Source organism: Eretmochelys imbricata, chromosome 2, assembly GCF_965152235.1.
Source record: "Eretmochelys imbricata isolate rEreImb1 chromosome 2, rEreImb1.hap1, whole genome shotgun sequence".
Taxonomy (NCBI): Eukaryota; Metazoa; Chordata; order Testudines; family Cheloniidae; genus Eretmochelys; species Eretmochelys imbricata.
In genome coordinates, this window is record NC_135573.1 from 80,687,706 (window position 1) to 80,703,215 (window position 15,510).

General features: G+C 42.5%; 1 protein-coding gene across 3 annotated transcripts in view; it reads left to right on the forward strand.

Moving 5' to 3' along the window:
- The window catches only part of OSBPL1A (oxysterol binding protein like 1A), a 154,500-nt gene that overhangs the window by 9,920 nt on the left and 129,070 nt on the right, over positions 1–15,510 (forward strand). For 2 of the 3 annotated variants that reach the window (XM_077810341.1, XM_077810343.1), the window contains exon 1: positions 8,066–8,180. The exons of the other annotated variant lie outside the window; for it this stretch is intronic. The gene's annotated coding sequence lies outside the window, so the exon portion shown is untranslated. Of the gene's footprint in view, positions 1–8,065; positions 8,181–15,510 lie in introns of those variants that run through there. 3 annotated transcript variants of the gene reach the window in all.

Consider the following 15,510-nt stretch of genomic DNA (forward strand, 5'->3'; position numbering starts at 1 on the left):
AGGACAATGGGACCTGCTGGAAGTGGCGTGGGATGTACTGGCATTTTTGTTGGTTGTTATAACCTTAATACATATTCTTCACAACTCAGAGATAGATGTAGTTTTCATTTTTAGAAGGTACACAATATACATTTTTAAGTGATTTGTTTTGGAAACTTTTCAGATTAGTTTTACTACTATATCAGAAAATGAATGAGTATTTGGTTATTTTATTTACCAAAGGTATTTGAAGCAGATATTCATGAAGTCATTGGGAGGTGAACTATCTCCAATTCAACAGGTTAATCATTAATATTTGGAGGATTTTCTTTCCAAGCTGTATTAGGAGGAGAACATCACCAGACAGACATTTAAATTGTTTTATTTAACTAAAACAACAACTTTATGTATTCTGGATTTTGTTCTTCAACAGCAAACGTATAATATTTTAACAAAACAAGCATATGAATTTTTGAATTTAAACATTCAAGTTTTTGTTAAAATTATTTTTAACTAAAATAGTTAAATGAAATATTTAAAAAAACAACAACAAAAATTAAATCGACTATGTTAGCCAAGTCAACATGAGAAACTTAAAATATTGTCTTCCGCAGCTAACTCAGTCGTCTCCACCTTCATTTTCCTGTTTGTTCATAATCTGGAAAAGAAAAACAAGTTTTCCTGCCTTTTCAGGTCCCAAACGATTTCTCAATTTGGAATGAATTAGTCCAAAGCAAGAAAATATTCTTTCTACACCGGCAGAAGCAGCTACTGCTATTAAAAGTGAGATTATCACTTGAACAGTCTCTGAATCCAAGTGCTTAAGTGACTTCCTCCAGTTCCCTGGTGTGATTTTCTTTAAAACATCACCAGCAAATGTATATTTCTTGAATGGTTCTTATTCCCAAACTGGGTCTCTTTTATGGCCTGCTGCCATTATAGGTTTTCCCTTCTAGTGAGAGAATGGTATGGTAGATCTCAGATCAATGAAGGCTACACTCAGAGAGACTTCAAGACTTCTGGAATATGCTGCTCAAACAAAAAGAAAAGGAGTACTTGTGGCACCTTAGAGACTAACCAATTTATTTGAGCATAAGCTTTCGTGAGCTACAGCTCACTTCATCGGATGCAAGTGAGCTGTAGCTCACGAAAGCTTATGCTCAAATAAATTGGTTAGTCTCTAAGGTGCCACAAGTACTCCTTTTCTTTTTGCGAATACAGACTAACACGGCTGTTACTATGAAACCTGCTCAAACAGTTTCACTTTCGTTTCTACTGCCTGTCCCTCCATTCTCACATTTATCTCCAGACTTCTCCTTGTCCAGATCTATTCCACCCCCAACAATCTTCTATTCACTGAACGTTTTGAAACTTTGCACTTGTAGAGAGAGTTAAGGGATTAACTCTGTATACACAAATTTGCAGAGGGACAATAGGGTTGAGGTCTGTTATTTCTCACCTATCTATATATTATATTTTATATTTAAAAACATTTTTGTTGTTAACAAGCATGTTGTCTCTGGAGATACAAATCCACAATTTGAGAACTGCAAAACTAAGCATCTCTGATGGTATCTTCTAGACTGAGTGCTGGGTCCCTTTGGGTAGATAGAAAGATTAACCTAAATAATCTATATAGAAGCCCCTGGAACCCCATAAGATTGGGTCCATAATCCATGAACTATTGGAACTCATTTACAAAACTTTTCTTAATCATTACATGAATACATTGTCTCATACTGTAGAATTAGAATTTATAATCCCTATTCCGTGATGAGATATCTCTGGGCTATAATGTATCTTAATTAAAATGATCTTTAGATAGTTTTTTTCCTCAACAAGCATTTTATCAAAAAACTCTGATTTAAATAAAAAAAAATCATTGATTTTTATCCACCCTGTTAGGAGAACCATATTTCAGTTTGTGAAGTCAACATTTGTGCAAAATGAATGCAAAGTGGATGTAAAATGTCACAGCTGGTGTGAGTGGAGAATTCTGATTTGGTAGTGTTTATGAACAATTTGCACAGGTATAAAAAAGTTACACAAGGTGAAATGCAGTAAAAATCAAGTGCAGAATAACCAGTTTTGCCATTGACTTCAATGGGGCCAGGATTTTACCTCTCTTAAATGGTTAAAAGCAGCACAAACAATAAAAGCTCCTAATCATACTTGTATGGGTTTTGCATGGTTTCACTTCAGGACAGAATTTAAGGTTGTTTGGGTGCTTTAACTGAACTTTTCAAGTCCTTAACACTTTTAAGCTTAACCTTAACTTTGAATTTCCTAGATTAGTATTGCTTGATTTGGGGATAATTAAAATATCCCGTTAATGATTTACCTTTAAGTTACTGATCCATACTCTCAACTGTCATCCATCTTAACATAGCTTTTTGTCTGGGAATTTCTTCTTCTGAGGTCACTTTTAGGGTACTGTTTATATTGCAGTTAGTTTAGGATATCTATAGTTCAATGAGAACATTTTGCTATAAAAACAGTGAATGATCACTTACTGATAGGATACTGATGTCTGTATAATATTTAGCATGCTGTCATTCTTATTTGGTCAGCTTTTGAATAAGGCTTCCAACCAGATAAGCACTTAAGCCACATACTTAAAATAAAGTGTGTAATAGTCCCATATGTTGGGCGTGACAGCATACTTAGGCCTAATAGAAGCCTGCTGTGGATTTTAAGAGTCTAATGTTTAATGGTGTAAGTAAAAGTAGAACTGTGTATGTGTAAGAATTTGCAGAGTAATCATGTTTGTGAGAACAAGAAAAGATAAAGTAACTAAAGAGGTAGAAAAGACTGGTTTGATTGAACTAACACTAAACCTGTATTGATGGAGGGTAGGGTTGCCAACTTTCTAATCACGTAAAACCGAACACCCCTTCCCCGCCCCTTCTCTGAGGCCATATCCATGCCCCACCCCTTCTCCAGGGCCTCGCCCCCCACTTGCTCCATCCCCCCTCCCTCCATCACTCGCTCTTCCCTACCCTCACTTGCTTTCACTGGGCTGGGGCAGAGGGTTGGGGTGCGGGAGGGGGTAGGGCTCTGGGCTGCAGATACAGGCTTTGGGTGGGGCTGGGGATTAGGGGTTTGGGGTGCAAGAGGGGACTCTGGCAAGACTGAGGTGCGGGAGGGAGTGTAGGGTCCCAGCAGTGCTTTCTGCAACTCTGAGGAAGCGCCACCAGGTCCCTGCGGCTTCTACGGGCATGGATGGTCAGGCGGCTCTGTGCAGTGCGTGCTGCCTTCGTGCCCGCAGGCGCTGACCCCTGCAGCTCCCGTTGGTTGCGGTTTCTGGCCAATGGGAGCTGCGGAAATGGCTCTCGGAGCGGGGCTAGCGTGCAGAGCCTCCCAGTCCCTGGCCGCCCCAGGGCCTAGGGGCTGCAGGGACCTGGCGTCCGCTTCCAGGAGCCACGTGGAGCTAGGGCAGGCATGGAGCCTACAGGAGCCCTGGGCCCCCGCTGCGCTGCCGACTGGACTTTTAACAGTCCAGTTGACAGTGCTGACTGGAGCAGCCAAGATCCGTCTTTGAAAACCGGATCCCTGGCAACCCTAATGAGGGGAGGAGAGTTAAAATGGAAACAAGAGACTAATACATAAGTATAAGAAAAGATAAGAAGTTATAAATAAGTTTGTGTAACAAAGGGAGGTTGGAGCTGTATTGTCCAGTGCTGGAAGTGACTGTGATGACATCATCCTAATGAGCTTCCCACTTATAAGTAATGGATCACTATTTGCTGAGTGTTTTGCCTTAATAAATATTTGTTAGACCCCCTCTGTTGATTAAATGAATCTCAGTCCAACTTCAGTACATGGTTAAATACTTTGGTGGATTGGGGGCTAAATGATTGTGAAACTGCTATAAGATCATTGTATGCACACCTTATTCACTATCTTGTATTTAAGACCAAACCAAAACTGCTTCTGTTATTTTAGCAAAAAGACATAATACACAGGCCCAGATCCTGGGCTGTGGCCAAGGACCATCTGGTGCGTCTCAGGAGGATTGTGTGTAAAGGTGGCGTTAAGCCATCTTTGTGACCCACCTCCCTCTCTGATCTTGGGGCCATCTGTGTGCCAGTCCAATCTTCTGTGTAACTTAGAGAAACCTGAAAGCTTTTCTAAATTGCGGTGGCTGTCAGTGGGCCCCAGGGGCCACCCCAGCAACTGAGCATTAGTAAGTACAGGAGCCTTGGCCATGCACGCTTTCCTCTGGCCATGCCCATATGTCATTTGGGAAGGGCATGGCATAATAACCAATCCAACAGCTCTATATCACCTGATTCACCTCTTCAGCGGGCCTCCTCTAGCGGCTGGCTAAGCTTGCTTTAGTACGGCTTTGCGCAATACAAACTAGTCCTACCCCACAGTAAGTTGGGCCCACAGTTAGACCATGTGGCAGGCCTTTCCATTTAGTCTTCCTGTTTGCGTGCATTCAGATCTACTTTACAAAGGTTCATAGAGCGTTCTGTTGGAGAAGGTGGGCCTGACTTTTCAGTCTGTTATGCCAGTGTAAATCCCTACACTGGCATAAAATGTGTATATTGGAGTAGATGACCAGACCTCATGTTTGTATCCTCACCAAGCAACGAGGAACTAGAAAAAAGGAATAACTTTCCCAGGAATCATAGGCACGATGGCTACATACTAACTATTAGAGCACAATTTGTCACACTACCATTTTGACTGTTCATTTAGTAAACATTTTACTGAAGGATAGCATCTGTACAACAGATCAAATTACAATATTTCAGTAATGAATTACCAATATCCAATATCCTTGTCGAGTTGGCAATAATGAATATATGTGACATGTATTTTTTCTAGTTTGAAGATGAAAAAGAGAACAAGATCTGGAGAAGTGCACAAAGAAGATGAAGTGTCAGAGGCAGAACTGCAGATGTTTTGTGGAATACAGGGGGATATAATACTTAGTAAATCTTAACTCTTTTCAGTTCAGAACACTTTCCAAATATTATTCCTCACTTCTTCCCTGGATAAGCAAGTATTAGTACACTTAGTCAATTGTGCAATGCTATAAAGGGTGTACATGCTTCTTCCTGACCTGTCTAAGCTATCACTGGTGCCCTGAAGCATGATAAATTATCACCCTTACACCATCTTGCCTTGTATCGTTCCTATTTTCAAACCATGTCCAAATTAAGTCGTAATTAACACTATTATTTTAAATTGTCCAACCCTTTTATAAGTCTTGTAACAGGATTTGACCTCCTGCAGCAGTGAATTCGACAGACTGATTATGTGCTGCATGAAGTAGAAGTTCCTTTTATTGGTTCTGAATTTACAACCCATTTAGCCAAGGCTCTCCTTGGTCTTGTATTCTGGAGCAGGGTAAAGAGGTTGCTTGATCCTTCAAAACTTTGAATTCTGCAGTCAAGTTGCTCCATATGCTTTACCCTTCCAGGATAAATAATCCCAGCAGAGGAGATGGTGTAAAATATATTCTGCTACAAGAAAATCTTTGACAAAACCAATTCACATCATATACATGAATTTTATCCAAAGGTGGTTGCCAACACACTCAACCCCAAAACAGCTTGTCAGATGTTCCACTTATTACTAACTGCAGCAGGCCACCTGAAAAAGAAAGGAAAAGATATGCCCAAATCATGGTCATGGCAACACAGCTTCCAAACTTTAAAGAGCAAAACTCTCTAGATTATTATTCTTTATACAATGGGTGTGTACAACAAGGGGTTGTATAACTGGGAAACTATGATGAAGAAATAACAGGACTCTGCCTTGAAGAATTTAGAAACATGAGATAGTCTAGTTGGCTGCACTACAGACACTGTGTTGTGTGGTAATTACAGCTGGGAAGAGGTAGGTTATTATTTTTTTTTTTTTTGAAGAAAGAGAATGTGGGGGCTTGGCTTTAATGGGAACTGTTTCATGCTGTCAGGGTGTTGTGAAAGGTGGCACAAAGCCATGAGTGGGCTAAGGAGTCAAAGGGAGAGAAGCTTAGGTGGAGCCAAGGGTGTGGCTGGATGTGTGGGAGAGAGGTGCAGGTAGAGCAGTTATGGAGTGCTCTGAAAATGTGAAAAAGGCTGAAGTTAATATGGAAGAAAAAGAGGCCAGTGTGAGCATGGAAATAAGTGAACCCCTTCAGATAGTATATACTAGAGCTAGGCAGGAAATGGGTTTCCTGTCCTGGGAAAATGTAGATTTTTTTTTTTAAATTTCCATATGGAATCAGGACAAAAAGTCGTAATCTCAAAAATTTTCACAAACTGAAAATTAAAAAAAAAGAAGGTTTAGGTCAATTTAAATGTTTTCTTTTGATTTCAACCTCTCTCTCTTTTTTTTTTTACTGTAAATTAGATTTCAAAATGAAAAATTGTTTTGAAGCAAAAAATTGAATTTTCTGTTTGGGAAATGTTAAAATGGAACATTTTGACAATGTTGAATCTTTTCTCCAAAAGTTTTTCAAAATGGGAAATTTGTAGAAATCAGACCTTTCCCATGAAGTTTTGGTTTTGACGAATCAGCATTTTTTGACATTTAGTTGTAAAATTCCTGACCAGCTCTATTGTATACCCATTGCTAAAGCCCATCTGCAGAATGATGCCTTACTTAAGATCAGAAAGAGCTCATTCACTAGAGACAACACAAACCAGAACACGAGATCAGCAGATTCTGATTATTCATCTGTATAGATAGCAAACTACTATATTCAGTCATATGCTGCAATTTCTTGTTTAGAATTATCATATTTTAATATATAGAAAATAAATGAAGCAGAGACAGTAATCTACAATGATACATGCTTTATTACACCTTCTTTATGTCATCTTGGTTTCACAATCATTGCTAAGGTTTAAATTTGCCCGTTCCTGGAACCTGATGATCCACCCTACTGGGTTGAATGGTTTTCTAACTGTATTTGTAGCTCCTGACCTTTCACTAAATGCAATACAGAGTCTCTAATGTCTCAACACTGTATACTACTATAATATTTAACGAATTCACATGCTCTTGCAAGCTTCAAGTAGCATCATAGGAGCATTCTCCAGTGCTGAAGGCAGAACTGAAAGTTGCCAGATATTATGGGGATTAAATATGGGCAAGAAAGTGGAACAGATGGGAAGAGAGTGGTGGATATAAGGCTCTTGAACCAAAGTAGTACTTCAGCCCCTATGGATGTACAGTCAGAATTTCCCTTCGGTGTTATTGTATTTGTATATAAGCTGAAGTAACTGCAAAAAAAAAAAAGTGTATTTTTTCTGATGACTTTATACTCTTTTTTGAGGGTTACATTTGTCTGAGTTCTTGTATCTATTTATGGATTTAATCTTCAGTTTTATTCATATCTTGATCTGATATATTGTGCCCTCTTTGTAAGATAATAGATGGTTGGGTCCAAGACTGATAGGTGGGAAACCTAACTCTGTTCCCCACCCTGCCACTCAGTGTATGGCCTTAGGCTAATCATTTAACTTCTTTGTGCCCCAGTTTTCCCCATCTATAAAATGGGAATACTCATAATTTTAAATGGCTTTGAGCTCATCAAATGAACGATGCTATATAAGTATTATTTATTATTGAGGTCACTAGGCCGTTTAGTTTCAATATGCGGAGCCTCCCTCACACAGCAAGGTCTTATCTGTTCATTCCCTGCAGTATTCTCCCAGGGTGTTCACGCTCAGAGCTTTTGGAGAGGGCTCAGGTGCAGATCAGACCCCCTGTTACCCAGCCTGCCAGGAGCTGCAGCAGATCCACCCCTGGGGCAGTACCCATCCCTGTGAGGGTGTGTGCGCGCGCGCGCGCGCGCCTGCGGGAGGCCGCGCTTGCCTAGCTCAACAGAGCCCATGGCCCAGCTGCTGGGGCTCCGAGCACGCGCAAGGGATACGGGAGGGGCTGCGGCGCTGAGCGCGTTGCGAGGCGCCACGGCTGGGAGGAGCTTTGCCCCCTCTAGCTTCCCGTTGGGAGCGTCCGTCAGCCGGCCGGAGGGGAGGGGGGAAAGCCTCCTGGCGGGGGAGGGCGAGCCCCGCTGTCGGTCACGTGCCGGGTGGTGGAGTATAAAACAATCGGGAGGGTGGGGGGGCCCGGCACGTGAGGCCGGCCGAGAGCGAGACGCGGTGGCTGCGCGAGGGAGCCCGCCTGCTTGCAGCGGTGAGGCGGCGGCCCGGGGCTTGCTGGGTGCGCTGCCCCAGCGGCGTTGTTACCCCCAGGTGCGTCCCAGCCTGCGGTGGGCGGCCCTCCCCGGGGGGGCGCAGCAGCCGCCGTCGCTGCAGCGGTTACAATGCAGCGATGAGCCGCTTCGTGCAGGGGGCTGCGGAGCCCTCCGGCCACGGCCCCCGTGGAGAGCCGCTGCGCGGGCCCCAGGGCTGCGAGGAGCGCAGTGAAAGCGGAGGGGCGGCTTGCTGCCACCCGAGGGACTGCTTTAGTGACCCGTCCCGGGGCTGGCGGAGCAAGCGCCTGCTCCTTGCAGAGCACAGCTGTGTGCGTGGCTGGGTTTCCTGGGCTGCTCGCTCCTGGGGGTGCCCAGCGCGGCCCCCAGCCAGCCATCGGCGTCTCACGTGCCCAGTTTGCCTAGTTAGGTCAGGAGTTGTGGAACAGTTTGTATGGTGGGGGCGCTGAGAGCCACTGACCCAAGCTGTAAACCCTGTATATGATGGAAACCTCTTCAAGCCGGGGTGTGTGGCAGCACCCCTAGTTCCAGCACCGATGAGTTACATGAGCATCATCTTTACAAGCTGGAGAGCTGTCCCCAGAGGCTGAGCCCTGTTCCTTTGCAATACTTTGCATACTTTCCCCTATGGCTGATTACAACATACTGCTGGTTAAAGGTTTGTTAAAAGTTGCGGGAGAGGGTGCTGGCTGTCAAATCATAAGACTATCAGGAAAAAAAATCTAAACTGGCTGCTTGATGATCAGGCCCCCAGGAAGTAGCCGGCTGTGTTAGGTTAGCCCCTGCACATACACACACGCAAGAAAGTGAATGTACAGTTCAAATGATCCCTCCTCCCCTCCATGTATCGCTCAAACAATAGGAGTTATGCACCTGTTGAGTGGAGAGCTGTCAGGGTGGAGGTGTCCAGTATTGGTGGTGTTTGGAGCATGATTGTCCAGTCTTGAACGTGCTTGTGTGCATTGCAGCTAATCTGACTAGTAAACTTGTTAGTCTTCCAAAGAGCACCATAAAATAGTTCTTTCAAAAATGACCTAAAGACCACTACCAAAGTAAGGCTTGAAGTCAGTTTTGCTGCTTTAGGGCTGATAGAAGATCTCTACATCCTCAAATCTGAACTTCCTTGTAATTGTACTACCTTCTGCTCTGTTACTAGCTTGCTGGGTGACCTCAGGCAAATCACTTTACTTTTCTGTGCCTCAGTGTCCCCATCTGTAAAATGATAATAGTACTCACCTTCTTTCTAAAGCCCTTTGAGATCTGCTGATGAAAAAAGCACAATATAAGAGCTAGGTATTTTGCTGTGATCCTGATTGATCTTGTTAACTCTAGTATAGTTGGTCATATTCTTGGCTATTCTTCAGAGGTATATAAGGTTCTGCATGGATTAGTGTTGGTGGCTTCAGTAGATAGCACTCTTCTCTTGGAATGGAAATGAAGCAGTATCTTAGAGTGGTCAGCTCACTGGCCTGAGTGAGGAACAGTCTTCCTGCAGAGAGGTGAAGCATCCTGGCTATGTGTGAAAAGAGCCAGTAGACCTTTAAGAGTATAGGGATTAATCTAAATATCCCAGCCAAAGTCAGTGTGATTGCTGTCAGAGGTGCACTGTTCTCACCCAGGTTGCTTATGCTTCAGATGTGGGTGAAATGATTTCTATATAGTCTGACATTGAGTACTCTGAGACTCTATGAAAGTGCACATCTCTGGATTTTAGCCTCTTTAATTTGAGATTGAACACATTGCTTGCTATGCACTGTAGTTGGACACTTCAAACTTCTCTCCTTTGCATACCTAGTAGCAACTGCAGCAGCCCTAGAGTATCTGTGTTAGTAGAGTACTTCTGTTTGTCCTTTATTAAAGCAGGGCAGTATGTGAGTGCCATCAAAATCTGCAGAACTTTAACTTTCACTTAACTCTGTTTGAAGTGTCAGATCCTCATGGTGCTGTGTGTGTTAATCTATCTGAGTGTAAATCAGTGTGTTGTTGTTTTTAGGATTATTGTCCATTGATGTAAATGAAAAGCTTCCTGTAAGATGAGTGGTTACTGCATCAGACCCTTTGAGTGAGAATGGCCAGTTTCAGTGCTGCTGTTGCTCATAGTTTTGTCAAGCTGCAGCAGAGTGAAAAGCAACCAGATTCTTGTCCGCTTCCAGTGCTGTCTACAGAGTTGTGAACAGTAGCTGTGAAACAGAAAAGAATCTGGTTGATATTCAAACTAGGGCTATCAAGCAATAAAAAAAAAAATCACAATTGCGTGATTAAAATGAATTATGATTAATCACACTGTTAAACAATAATAAAATACCATTTAACTATTTTTGAATGTTTTCTACACTTTAAAATATATTGATTTCAGTTGTAACAGAAACAGTGTTCAGTGCTCACTTTATATTTTTGATTACAAGTATTTGCACTGTAAAAAGAAACGAGATTATTTTTCAGTTCACCTAATACAAGAACTGTAGTGCAATCTCTATCATGAAAACTGAACTTACAAATGTAGACTTGTGTACAAAAAAAATTATACTCAGAAATAAAACAATGTAAAACTTTAGAGCCTACAACTCCAGTCAGTTCTACTTCTTGTTCGTCTGAACGATTGGCTGAACAAGTTTGTTTACATTTACAGGAGATAATGCTGCCTGCTTCTTGCTTACAATGTCTCCTGAAAGTGAGAGGAGGCATTTGTGTGGCACGGTTGTAGCTAGTGTCACAAGATATGCACTAAAGATTCATATGTCCCTTCATACTTAGACCACTATTCCAGAGGACATGTGTCCACGCTGATGATGGGTTCTGCTCGATAACAATACAAAGCAGTACGGACAGATGCATGTTCATTTTCATTATCTGAGTCAGATGCCACCAGCAGAAGGTTGAGTTTTCTTTTTGGTGGCTGTGTCCATAAAGAGACTTTTGTGTGGGAGAAGAACAGACACTTATAAGATGAGAGAAATACAATAAGGAGATGTAGGAGCAAGAGTAGGAAACAGGCATTGAAGACAACATACAGAAAAGAAGCCATCCTATATCTTAAGAAGAATTCCAAAAGCAAGAGACTTTATAGGTAGGAGTGTTTTGAGTAGTATTAGATATTACATTTGACATATGCCACTGATCTATTAAATTTAATCTGACAAATACTTTCTTGCAATATTAGCATATAAAACTATCGCAGTACTATTTGGCAAATACCTTGATGCCTTTATCGCCACTAACATTCAAACACTTTTGCATCGATGGGCAATATTACACTGAAAGATAGTACACAATTGCCTTAATCTTTTAAGTTGTTGATAGTATGATGGAGTTGTGGGTAGGCATGGTTGTCCATACATATTTTACCCTGGCTAATCAGTTTGGTTCTCAAGTTGGTAGGTGTTGGCAGGGGATGGGGGAGTTATGGGGGGATGACTAATTACAAGTTATAACTTACAAATTATTCTTTCTGTGTAGATTCACTTAAATAACTATGAATCAGTCCTTCAGCTTCAGTTGGACTGTACAGTCTTCAGGTGGCTGGATGGTTGAAGGAATATGGAGCTTTTTCACCACTAAACCACCTGGCTTAAGAATTGCAGCCGCACCTACAATGGAGAGTTTTGGGTGTGATAAATAACATTATTGGCCTGTGCAACTCCTAAATGTTGTCCTTAGCCAGTGCTCTAGTACTGAGTTACTAGCGTAGATAAGAAGCATTGGTTATCTAAGTATTACAAATGTCCTGCAGCACACCAGTCATTCAAGGGTATATTAATTTCCCACAAGCCAAGGCACATAGTGCCAAGAAATGTGGGATAAGTTTCCAGAAGGCAATGCACTTGCAGTGTCTGTGGGGATAAATGCAAGCAAAATAGGATTGGTGGTGTGAACTCCCTGTAATGTGGCAGGTACACATGGGCCAGTAATAACACTTCACTTTCATGTGGCACAATTCTCCAGTGTATACAAGTCTTAAGCTGCCACTATTCAAAGACTCTATATGTGAATGGTCTCTGCCTTCATATTGGTAAGTGTGCACATTAAACACCCACCACTGGCTGGCATGTTGATAGTTTCAAGAGAGGATTGAATGCAATACAAATTCCCCCTTTTCCCTTAAAGGTGGCCTCTTCAGGTAAGGGATAAGGCAGTCTGGTGGCAGACTATAAGGAAACCTTTAGTACTCCTACCAGGCTGTACCTAGTCTGTAGATTAAGAGAGCTTCAGTAACCAGGACTGTCAATGTGGCACCTTCTCACATCTGCTAAATTTGGTGAGAAGGGTTTGGGAAGCATATCTCTCTCTCTCTTCCCCCCCTCCCCCTTTGCATGCCTCCCCTTGCTTTGGGAATTTCAGGGTTGCCTTTAAACTCATAATACCTGTAACTCGTATGGACTGTTACTCTTTGCTCTCTATTAAAACTAATAGATTTTCAAATAGGATATGAAAGTCTGTCTTCTCAAGTCCATTGTCATAAACTCTACTTTGTGGGCATGCATACTAAATGAATACATTTCTTTAGTTCAAATTTAGCTCAAATCTTAAACTGGAAGAGTGACCACAGGCAGATTCACTTAAATGTGTAAAATTTTCCATATAAATAATCCCTGAAGTGGCTATGACTAATAGCTGGTCAGCATTCTTCTGTACCAGTTCATATTTTACACTGTGGCTCTAGGTGCTTCAATAATACAAAGAAATAATAAAGCTCATTCTAGGAGGAGAAAAAAGCATTTAGATGGTGAAGTTCCTCAGTAAACAAACCTTGTTTAATTTTAGCACAATACATTTATTACTCTTCCAGTGTATACAGTTGCAAGAGCAGAAATTGTTTACCTTGAGATAGTAAATCAAGATTTAAACAAACTCTGAATTCTGTCAGTTTCTCCTAGGCAAGTGATGCTTGGCAAGTGACTCCACAGCCATGCTGGTTCTCTATAGGTCTTGTAACCCTGGCTTTTAGCAGAGTACTGATCAAAAGAGCACCAGCTTTTGCTACTGCATAAGCACAAAGGAGTGCTGAGCAAATGGACCGTTTGCAGGGTTCCCTTCCCAACTGTCTGGAGACCAGGGAAGGGAAGACATAGTGCCAAATGGAACAGCAGAATTGCAACAATTATGTTGAAAGTGTACTGCAATGTTTGCACATTGTCAACATACATTATTGACAAATGATGCAATGTTGTGATATAAACATTACAATGGAATGTCCCTCTGACTTTAAATGGATTGAGAGTATCCCTGAAGAACTGACTTTATTTTGGACAGGTGGCTTTTCTGCTTTTTCATTCTGCTGACCTCTCCATAAGAGATTTCCCTCCTCGTGGCCGCCGCCTCCTAGCTTCCCACTGCATGCTGGGGGCCATCAGGAAAGGCATCATGCTTCATAGCTTGAGAGGCAGTGATCCAGACTATTCATTGATCACACTTCACCCATATTTTCTTGGCTTAAAATAAGGATTTTGTTCCATGACCACTGTCATGGTTTGGGTATTCCTAATATACCTGTCCATTATTCCTTGTGTGTACCTGTTCTCAATGTGTGGTAGACTTGTCTGTGGATGAACTCCGTCTGGTATGATGGTATTGTTAAATTGTCTGTATTTGACTGGCGTGTGCTTAGGAGTTCCTTCCCTGTAGGAAGTGAATTTTGTAACATAGTTTCTGGTATTATGGGTGTTCAGTGTTCAATGGATACAGAAACTATGCAGCTATATTAGTTCTCAAAGACAAAGTAAAGAATGGTACCTTACTGAAGAGGTCTCATTCAAGAAAGGCTAGTTCCAGGACCTGAAGATTACCAGAAACCTGTTAGAGATAGACCTAAAAGATGAGGAGTGGCAGAGCCCTGCCAGCAAGGTCCAGTGGCAATGCCTTCTGAGAAGACAAATTGTGTACATGATGTTCCCCTTGAAATCCCAGCAGACTGGGATTTCAATCAGGTTACCCTTCCTGGTCCCTGCTTCGGGGAGAGGGTTTGCTCGATTTTCCATGCTGGCTTCTGGCAAGGAGGCTTTTGATTCAACCTGAAGATTCCTTGTTCCCCCTCTCAGCTGCTCCTCTATCCTCTTCAAAACCAGAGTCTGTGGGAGGCTTGCCTCTCCTACTGTACATTTCCTCAGCCTCTTCTAGTGTTGCAAGGTGTGTGGTTTTATGTGACCTTTCACAGTTTACCCTCCACTGTCCAAGCCTTCCTCTTTCTGGGTCCTTCCCCATGAGTAGCTCCCTGGCAAACGGGAGTCCCTTCTCTGGCTATGGTCCCCCATTGCTGTCCCTCCTTTTTGGCTGGTGCAGTGAGAGCTCCCTCCTATTTCAATCTACTGTAAACACTGTTCACAGAACTCTGAATAAGTATTGTGTAACTGATCAGTTTTGTTAGCTTTCACAAGCAGCCAAGTAAAATTATGAGAAGCAGCAGAACTACGGGAGATCTCTACTAGCAGGAAAACTATGCTGAATAGTAAACTCAGTTAACACTTGGAAGTCTCTTTGAAACTATAGGGGCAAAAAGTTAACTTTCACTTCCTGGAGATTTTGCTTCTGTAGGATTCAGTGTAGGCAATCCTTGCATGTGCCTAGTGGTCTTGTCAAGACCTGGCTTCTATCCTCTGCCAACCTGCTAGTCTGCTGCTGATCTTGGCAACAGTAACTTACTGCATATTGCAGAAGAGTACCCCGACCTGGGATATTCTATCTACTATCCAAGATCCATAAACCTGGAAATCCTGGGCGCCCCATCATCTCAGGCATTGGCACCCTGACAGCAGGATTGTCTGGCTATGTAGACTCCCTCCTCAGGCCCTACGCTACCAGCACTCCCAGCTACCTTCGAGACACCACTGACTTCCTGAGGAAACTTCAATCCATCGGTGATCTTCCTGATAACACCATCCTGGCCACTATGGATGTAGAAGCCCTCTACACCAACATTCCACACAAAGATGGACTACGAGCCGTCAAGAACACTATCCCCGATAATGTCACGGCTAACCTGGTGGCTGAACTTTGTGACTTTGTCCTTACCCATAACTATTTTACATTTGGGGACAATGTATAGCTTCAGATCAGCGGCACTGCTATGGGTACCCGCATGGCCCCACAGTATGCCAACATTTTTATGGCTGATTTAGAACAACGCTTCCTCAGCTCTCGTCCCCTAATGCCCCTACTCTACTTGCGCTATATTGATGACATCTTCATCATCTGGACCCATGGAAAGAAGCCCTTGAGGAATTCCACCATGATTTCAACAATTTCCATCCCACCATCAACCTCAGCCTGGTCCTGTCCACACAAGAGATCCACTTCCTGGACACTACAGTGCTAATAAACAATGGTCACATAAACACCACCCTATACCGGAAACCTACTGACAGCTATTCCTACCT